Here is an 8,942-nt window from a genome sequence, read left to right on the forward strand (position 1 = left end):
TGAAGAAGGACTTCCAGGGGCAGCTTTCTCAGGTGTTTTCCAGCTAAGGTTTATTAACTTTTGCAAATCCTGAAACAGCAGATGTTGTCATTCTATAGTCCACCAGAAAGTTTACAAGCAAAATACTAGACCATCGCAAAAAAAAAAACTTTTGCCGTGATGGATACTTATAAGTATTCTGCTTTTAATTTGAATATACCACTTTGACATCTTGGAAGCCATAGATTTGATTGTGTTTTGTCCTTGGGATAATACTGACAAAGCCATGCTTCATATTCTTTTTCTAATTTTTATTTTTTTTTTAAATTTACTTGAAAGGCAGACTAAGACTCAAAAAGAGATGGGAGATACACACACACACACACGCAAACACAGAGAGAGAGATCTTCTATCTGGTGGTTCACTCCGCAGATATCCACAATGACCAGGGCTGAAGCCAAGAACCAAGAGTTTCTTCTGATTCTCCAAGATGGGTGCAGGTATCTAAGCACATGGGCCATCTTCTGCTGCTATCCCAGCAGTATATATATATATATATATATATATATATATATATATATACTGTCATTCACTCTGGAAAGTCATCTTTACCAGATAATATAGTCTAAGTTGTCAGCTTACTTCTCACCTTTTGAATATGTCAGCTCACTTCTTCCTGCAACTTTTTTTTTCTATGAACCCCACTAATATATTATTTGTTATTTTGTTTTGTTTTGGTATTGATGAAACACTTTTTTGTTGATGCCTCTCTTTATCTTTGATTATAATGAATCCTTGTGATTGAGCTTCTTGTTTCTGAATTTCTGTATTTCTCTTCATATTTGGTGAAATTTCTATGATCACTTCTTTAAGTAAATTTTTTCTTTTCTCTCTTTTCTGTAATTCATATGATGCAGATGCTGCCTCTTAGGCTTTCTTATTCCTTTTCATTCTTTACCTCTTTTTCTCCTCTAGGGGATATTTTCAAATGCCCTCACAGTAAATTTACTATATTTATTCTGCTTGATGTAATGAGTCATCAAAGTTCTCTGTTAACATTTTTTAGTTAACATTTTTATTTATCAAGTCTAAAACGTGTTTCTCTAGATTTTTAATTCTATTGGAATTCCATTTTGTTCCTGAGTTTTTTTTTTTTTCCTAATTTCATTATATTGATTATAAGCTTTCTCTTGTAGTTCACTGAGCCTCATCAGAACAAGTGTCTTGGGGCTGGCGCTGTGTCATCGTGGGTAAAGTTACCACCTGCAGTGGTGGTATTCCCATATGAGCACCAGTTCAAGTCCAGGCTGCTCCACTTCCAATCCAACTCTCTGTTATGGCCTCAGGAAGCGTTAGAAGATATCCCAAGTCCTTGGGCCCCTGTACCTATGTGGAAGACCCAAAAGAATCTCCTGACTCCTGGCTTTGGATCGGCCCAGCTCTGGCTGTTGCAGCCATTTGGGGAGTGACCAGCAGATGGAAGATTCTCTCTCTCTCTCTCTTTCTCTCTCTCTCCTCTCTTTCTCTCTGTCCCTGCCTCTGCCTCCCTGTAACTCTGCTTTTCAATAAAATGAATCTTAAAAAAAAAGAACAGGTGTCTTAATTTATTTGGTCATTTGTGAATCTTAATTCTTTGATATTAGTTACTGGAAGTTATTGTTCTGTTTTGGTGGATTCATATTTGTTTAATATTTTTTGATCCTTAACCTTGTATAGGTGATTTAAATTAGTTACCTCTTCCAGACATTAAGGGTGGAATTTGATAAGAAAAGACTTGTATTTGTAGGAGCTTTGGAAGGGAAGAGCAGTATGGGGGAGTGTGCTCTGACACCAGGCACTGAGCAGGGGAAGTGTGACTCCAGAGTGCCTATTGTCTCATCAACACAGACAATTGGCCATCTTTAACATCTACAACTGTGTGGTCCTTGGCAACAGGAACTCTTGGAGGTCCACAGTGGGTATGTGGCACGTGAAGATTCTTAGGAATACTTAGAGTGTGCGGTGAAGGACCAGGGTAACTCGCAGTGGAGGCCAGAGCCAGTAGGTGTGTGTTTGAACGGGATGGCTGCGAGGGTATGCATGATGTCTGTTGGTGTCAAGAATGGGGGTTTGCAGGAGCTAGCTGCGAGACTGAATGTAGTGGTGCAAGACAAAGGCTTTATTTGGAACTGGCTGGAAGCACAGATGAAATACCACAGCCTAGTGGTAGCAGCAAGGATGGATGTGATGGATGTGGGTTTCAGGTACTTGCCCCAGTGGTGAGGGGTGGCATTTGGATTTAGGAAAGCTGCTTGTACATACACAGCAGTGGAATGCATCATGGTGTGTTTGAAGCATTGGGAGCTAAGGCTAGCATACAGCCTGGGCTGTATATGGGAGCACACATATGGTTGCTATGCCGGGATCTGTGGCAGATGCAGAGATGTGGTAAAAGAGGGATAGTTGTTCAGGATTTGGAGACTATGAAGGTGAAAAACTGTGTCCCTAAAAGCTAAAGGAGTCCAAAGAACAGTAGGCCACTGGTGGCTTCTTCCACCTGGGTGGCATTAAATCTCCATTCTCTTCTTGGTTCTTTGCTGTCTCCAAATATGTCAGCTGTGCCAGTCACCCCGGGATCTTCCCAGTGATTGGGCTAAACTGAAGCAGGACCTTTGGGTACTGGGGAAACTAGTTGTTTATCATGTTGTCCTTTGCCCTGTTGGGGGAAGCTATATTCCTAGGAATTCCCTCTACTTCTAAGTAGTGTGGGATTTGTCATGGGATGATAAAGGCAGAATGAATCTGATCTAATAATCATTTTTGTATAGTTCTTCTTGATATTTTCCATTTACTGTGTGATTGAATTCTATTCAAGGAACAGCTGCCTCTCCTAAGCTATTTTCATCTACTGTGGCTAATTGTTATTTTTAATGGGGAGATGAGAGCATGGATTTCCTACTCCACGACTGTGCTAATGTTATTCTTTGTAGTTAATAATATTAACATTTCCATAATTTGGTACAATGCTCATAAACCCTAGTCAGAATTTTGACGATACTGGGTTCATGATATATTTAAAAGAGTGAACACATGAATGGGAAAAAAAAGCCATTGTTATGCATTGTTATTCTTCCAACACCATTCCATTTACAGATACAACTTTGCTTTTCATTCTTTCAATTATTTACAGCCTGGCTAGTCTGAAAAATTTAGCAATTTTTTTTCAGGAATTTGATCTAGGAACATTTTACTCTCTTCTTCACAGGTACCACCATTGTGAGTGTCATGGCTAGGATTTAAGTCAGTCTGTCTTGCTCATAAGAAGCAGCCAATGAAGCACTTATCTTTATTATATGCCAAATTATTGTGTATAAATTTTACTTATTCATCAACCAAGAAGCAAGAAAAATATCTTTATAATTATAAATAAGTATGAACAGAGTCAGTGACTTCTATACTTAAAACAGAAAAGATTGGGGTGGGTAATGGTCAGACAGTGAAAACACCAGTTAGGGTGCCCACATCCCAAAGCAGAATGCTTTGGTTTGGGTTCAGATTCTGCTCCCAGTTCTAGCTTCCTGCTAATGCATATTCTGGGTAGCAGTAGATGAGTCCAAGTATTTGGGTCCCTGCTACCCAAGGGAGATATTTGAATCGAGTTTAAGACTCCTGACTTCAGTCTGGCCAGCACCTGCTATTGTAGTGATTTGGGAAAGAAAAATAACACAAAAAACAGCAAATGGGAATTCACTCCAGAAGTCTGCCTCTCCCTGTCTCTCAGTCTCTCAATCATTTTAAAAAACCCAGAGTAGATTATAAACATACAAGTAAAACCATTTAAACTGTTCCATAAAGAATAGTTTATCGTATTCAGAGTGAACCAATCCTATTCCTCCTTAGCATAACTTATGAAGTGGGCAGTCAGTACATAGGGATAGAAAACAGATGCTTGAAAGGAAATTATTTCATAAGTAAATATATTTGTCACCAAGAGTTTTTTTTAAAGGTATTGTATTTGCTAACTGATTTGGAAGGGTTCAAGACATTGAATGACCTGTATATCTCACCTCACTACAAAAATCTCACCAGAATAAAGGCAAGCTATTAAATTGAAAAGTATATGCCTAGAATTTTGAAAAAAGTACTTAATTTGTTCAATAGATATTGATAGAGTGTTCTAGGCACTGTGCAGGGGACTGGAGATAGTGAGATGAATAAGACTGCGTCCTCCCTTTTAAATAATTCACCTTCCGGGGCAGAGGCACACATATGAAGCTACGACCATGACAGGTAGAAAAGAACTATTAAAGTATTTTTATATTTGCATCATAACTGGCAACCTTAGCAGTCCAGGAGGATAGTGAATACTTCACAGAGGGAAGTACCTTTGAGCTGTGTTTTAATGAATGTAAATGATTTCACTATTCAAAAAAAAAAATGGATATGGAAGGCATTTCAGGGATGGCATGAGGAAAGCCCAGGAAAACTGAAGACAGGAAGAAAATGTCAGAGACTAATGCAACTGATTAAGAGAGGAAATGAACGGAAAAAAATCTCCAAAATGCAACATGAAGTAATATGGCTTTATAAATAGAAGCCAAGTAAAGTACTAAGATTTCTATAATCCTGTTATATAAAAATAAGTCTTTGATATATTACAAAGGAAAATAAGAGAATTCTGACGAACAGATGATAGAAACTTTTTTCCAGCATTATTAAGTAGGAAATTATCTTGATTTTTTCATTCAAATAGACCTAAGCTAATATGAAAATTTTAAATAAGACTAAAAGTATATTCATGTCTTTGATATATGACAGAGATGATTTCAGTTACTAAAGCTATTGTTATTTGGTCTCTGCTAAAGCAGCCAATTCAATATCTTACTATATAATTTGTAAATAAATTACTATTATTACTGTGTGAGCATGAAAATATGATTGATAAATATGTCTCCTTGTCTGTGTAAATTAATATTAGAGAATTATTTATATAATCTCCCTTAACTTTGAGTATACAGAATCTAAAGAGAAGGATTGTTATAGTATAAAGTTTAATTGAAGTGAATTTCTCTACCATCACACCTTGTTCCATATGCTAATTTATTTTGTGATAGAGTAGCATGGAAAGCAGCCACTCTCTACTGAGATGAGATCAACACAATACAGCTTGCTGGTTATTGGTCATAGATTCTACCAAACCCTAATTAAGGCCATTACAAGGAAAATTAACTATAAAATGATGAAATTCTGTATTTTTTTTTTTGACAGGCAGAGTTAGATAGTGAGAGAGTGACAGAGAGAAAGGTCTTCATTCTGTTGGTTCACTACCCAAATGGCCGCTACGACTGGCACGCTGATCCAAAGCCAGGAGCCAGGTGCTTCCTCCTGGTCTCTCAAGTGGGTGCAGGGCCCAGGGACTTGGGCCATCCTCCACTGCCTTTCCGGGCCACAGCAGAGAGCTGGACTGGAAAAGGAGCAACCAGGACAGAATCTTGAGCCCCGTTTGGGACTAGAAACCGGGGTACAGGCACTGCAGGAGGAGGATTAGCCTGTATTTCCTATCAAATTTTATAGGCCAATATTGTAAAAACATGAATTTGAATTTTATTCTGATTATAGCTTTTGTAATTACTTGTTTTCATATAGATTGCAACAAAATTTTATTAAAAGCAAAAGAATCAGTATTAAAAATAATCATTGACATCAGGATTAGAAAAAAAGTACTATTTACATTTATAATTATTTGGTGAATAATTTTGAATCCTTACATATAGATTATGATATTTGATAAGGATTTATGCTTGCATAGCCCATCAGATCAAACCTATTTCTTTTTATTTATTTTATTTTTTTAAATTTTTTTTATTTTTTGACAGGCAGAGTGGACAGTGAGAGAGAGACAGAGAGAAAGGTCTTCCTTTTGCCATTGGTTCACCCTCCAATGGCCGCCACGGTAGGCGTGCTGCGGCCGGCGCACCACGCTGATCCGATGGCAGGAGCCAGGTGCTTATCCTGGTCTCCCACACGGGTGCAGGGCCCAAGCACTTGGGCCATCCTCCACTGCACTCCCTGGCCACAGCAGAGAGCTGGCCTGGAAGAGGGGCAACCGGGACAGGATCGGTGCCCCACCGGGACTAGAACCCGGTGTGCCAGCGCCGCAAGGTGGAGGATTAGCCTAGTGAGCCGCGGCGCCGGCCTTGATCAAACCTATTTCTGATTGAACTTGAATATTTATATCACTATTAGTAATCTCAAAAGAAACATTGGGCATCCCCATGCCCTGTATATAGTTACATATGGCTTATGTAGCAAAACACTGGGATTGTGACTTATCTAAACAATTAGCTATGGTTTGACAGAGGCAAATCAAGTTTCTCTGGAAAATATGGTGGCTTTTGGAACATAGGATTATAATTAAGGAAAGCTAGAAATTTACATAAACATTCTGAACACAAATAGGCCCTCAGAAAGCGATAGGAATATTTTCCTTGGTAATGCTGAAAAGTCTGCACTGCTGAAGATAAAAATGATGAAATACAAACACTGGATATGAGAAAAAAATTTTTTTTTAAATATTTATTTATTTTATTTGAAAATCAGAGTTACACATAGGAGAGGCAGAGAGAGAGAGGTCCTCCATCCACTTGTTCACTCCCCAACTGGCCACAATGGTTGGAGCTCTGTTGTTTCTAGGCCAGGAGCCTGGAGCCTCTTCCAGGTCTCCCATTCAGGTACAGGGACCCAATGATTTGGGCCATCTTCTGCTTTCCCAGGCCATAGAAGAGAGCTGGATTAGAAGTGGAGCAGCCAGGACTCAAACCGGAGCCCATGTAGGATGCCAGCACTGCAGGTGGTAGCTTTACCTGCTATGCCACAGTGCCAGACCCAGAAACTTTTCTTGTCCCTCTGAAGTTACTTTGGATAAATAGTATTGTCTTTCTTTTATCCAGACATTACTGTTGATTTTGCTGTTCTTCTTTGGTATACTAAGGATGAGAACTTTTGTTTGGTGACTGCAAATTCCCATATTGTGCTTAGTAAATACTGGGTGTTTAAAAAAATGTGATTAAATCATTTGAAAGTTGATCCCAGGAAAAATTAAGAGTGGGAATAAGAGAGGGAGGAGATGTACAGTTTGGCACATGTTCCCACGGACTTACTCTTAAGTGTGAAGCTAAAATCTTGCCGTGGGACTCCAAATCCCACTGGGTGGAACTAATGCCATCTTACTAGTTAAAGTGATCATTTTAAGTGCACTGATCATAAAGATAGGCATAAGTGTCAAAGGGCTCATAAATAAATAAATAAGACCAAATTTCTGCTAATGACAATAGATAAAATTTAAAGGGAGAGAATGATCCAACATGGGAAGCAGGCCAAACAGCAGATTCATAGAATGACAAATGCCCTAAACAGCACTCTAGGCTCAGAATCAGCCCTTAAGTCATTTGGATCTGGCTAAAAACCCATGACAGCATTTCAGGCATGGAAATCCAAGATACTATGGGAAGAAATGGCCTACATGAAAGAACTCTGACTTCTGTCTATTAGTCTTCAAAGAGTACTTTATACTTTGTGTGGGTGCAAACTGTTGAAATCTTTACTTAGTATGGTGTTGGTCTTCTGTATATAAAGATAATTAAGTAATTAAAAATGAATCTTAATGAAGAATGCTATGGAAGAGAGAATAGGAGGCGGGATGAGTGGGGGTGGGAGGGTGGGTACGGAGGGAAGAATTGTTATATGCCTAAAGCTATATCTATGAAATTTATATTTATTAAATAAAAGCCTTCCAAAATATTTTAAAAATATATTCATGTAATACATATTTGATTCTTTAAAAAAGCTATCTTATAAATGGGGAATATATGCTAGAAAAATATAAATTTTTATCTTTTCTAGCTTATGTGAAGAATAATGCTTTCTTAGTAATATGATTTGAATAATTTGGGACAAAGCTACTCAGTAGTGGCCGGCACCGTAGCTTAACAGGCTAATCCTCCACCTTGTGGCGCCAGCACACCGGGTTCTAGTCCCGGTCGGGGCGTCGGTTCTTCCAGGCCAGCTCTCTGCTGTGGCCAGGGAGTGCAGTGGAGGATGGCTCAAGTGCTTGGGCCCTGCACCCCATGGGAGACCAGGAGAAGCACCTGGCTCCTGCCTTCCGATCAGCACTGTGTGCCAGCCGCAGCGTGCCAGCTGCGGCGGCCATTGGAGGGTGAACCAATGGCAAAGGAAGACCTTTCTCTGTGTCTCTCTCTCTCACTGTCCACTCTGCCTGTCAAAAAATCAAAAAAATTAAAAAAAAAACTACTCAGTAGCTTCAAATGTAAATTCTTTAGACATATATAGCAACCAGATATTCACAAAAACCCACAATATAATTAAATAGCAATGCATTTGTTATCAAATGTACTAATCAGATCAGTGATTAGTTTCAAACTGATATACTTCAGATATATTTTATTATTAGTCATTTTTATCTCAGGAACCTTTTATTTAAGGAATATGAACTTCATGCATTTCATAAACACAACTTCAGTAACATAGTGATTATTCCCACTGTATCTGCCCCCCCACCCTTCTTCCTCCTCCCTCTCCTATTCTCATTCTATTTTTTTACTAAGATCTATTTTCAATTCATTTTATATACAAACAATTATACTAAGTAAAGAGTTCAACAAATAGTATGACAAATAAAACTGTTTTTCAACAGTTGAGACAAGTGCTGTTCAAAGTCATTGCATCTCAAAGTGTCAATTTTACCTCTAAATTATCTTTTAGGTGCTCTTTTAGTAACCACAGATCAGGGAGAACATATGGTATTTGTCCCTTTGGGACTGCCTTATTTCACTAAGTATGATATTTTCCAGTTTCTTCCATTTTGTTGCAAATGACAGTATTTCATTTTTTACTGCTGTGTAGTATTCCACGGTGTGTATATCACATAATTTCTTTATCCAGTCTTCAGTTGGTAGACATTTGGG

Source organism: Lepus europaeus, chromosome 16 (assembly GCF_033115175.1).
Source record: "Lepus europaeus isolate LE1 chromosome 16, mLepTim1.pri, whole genome shotgun sequence".
Classification (NCBI taxonomy): domain Eukaryota; kingdom Metazoa; phylum Chordata; class Mammalia; order Lagomorpha; family Leporidae; genus Lepus; species Lepus europaeus.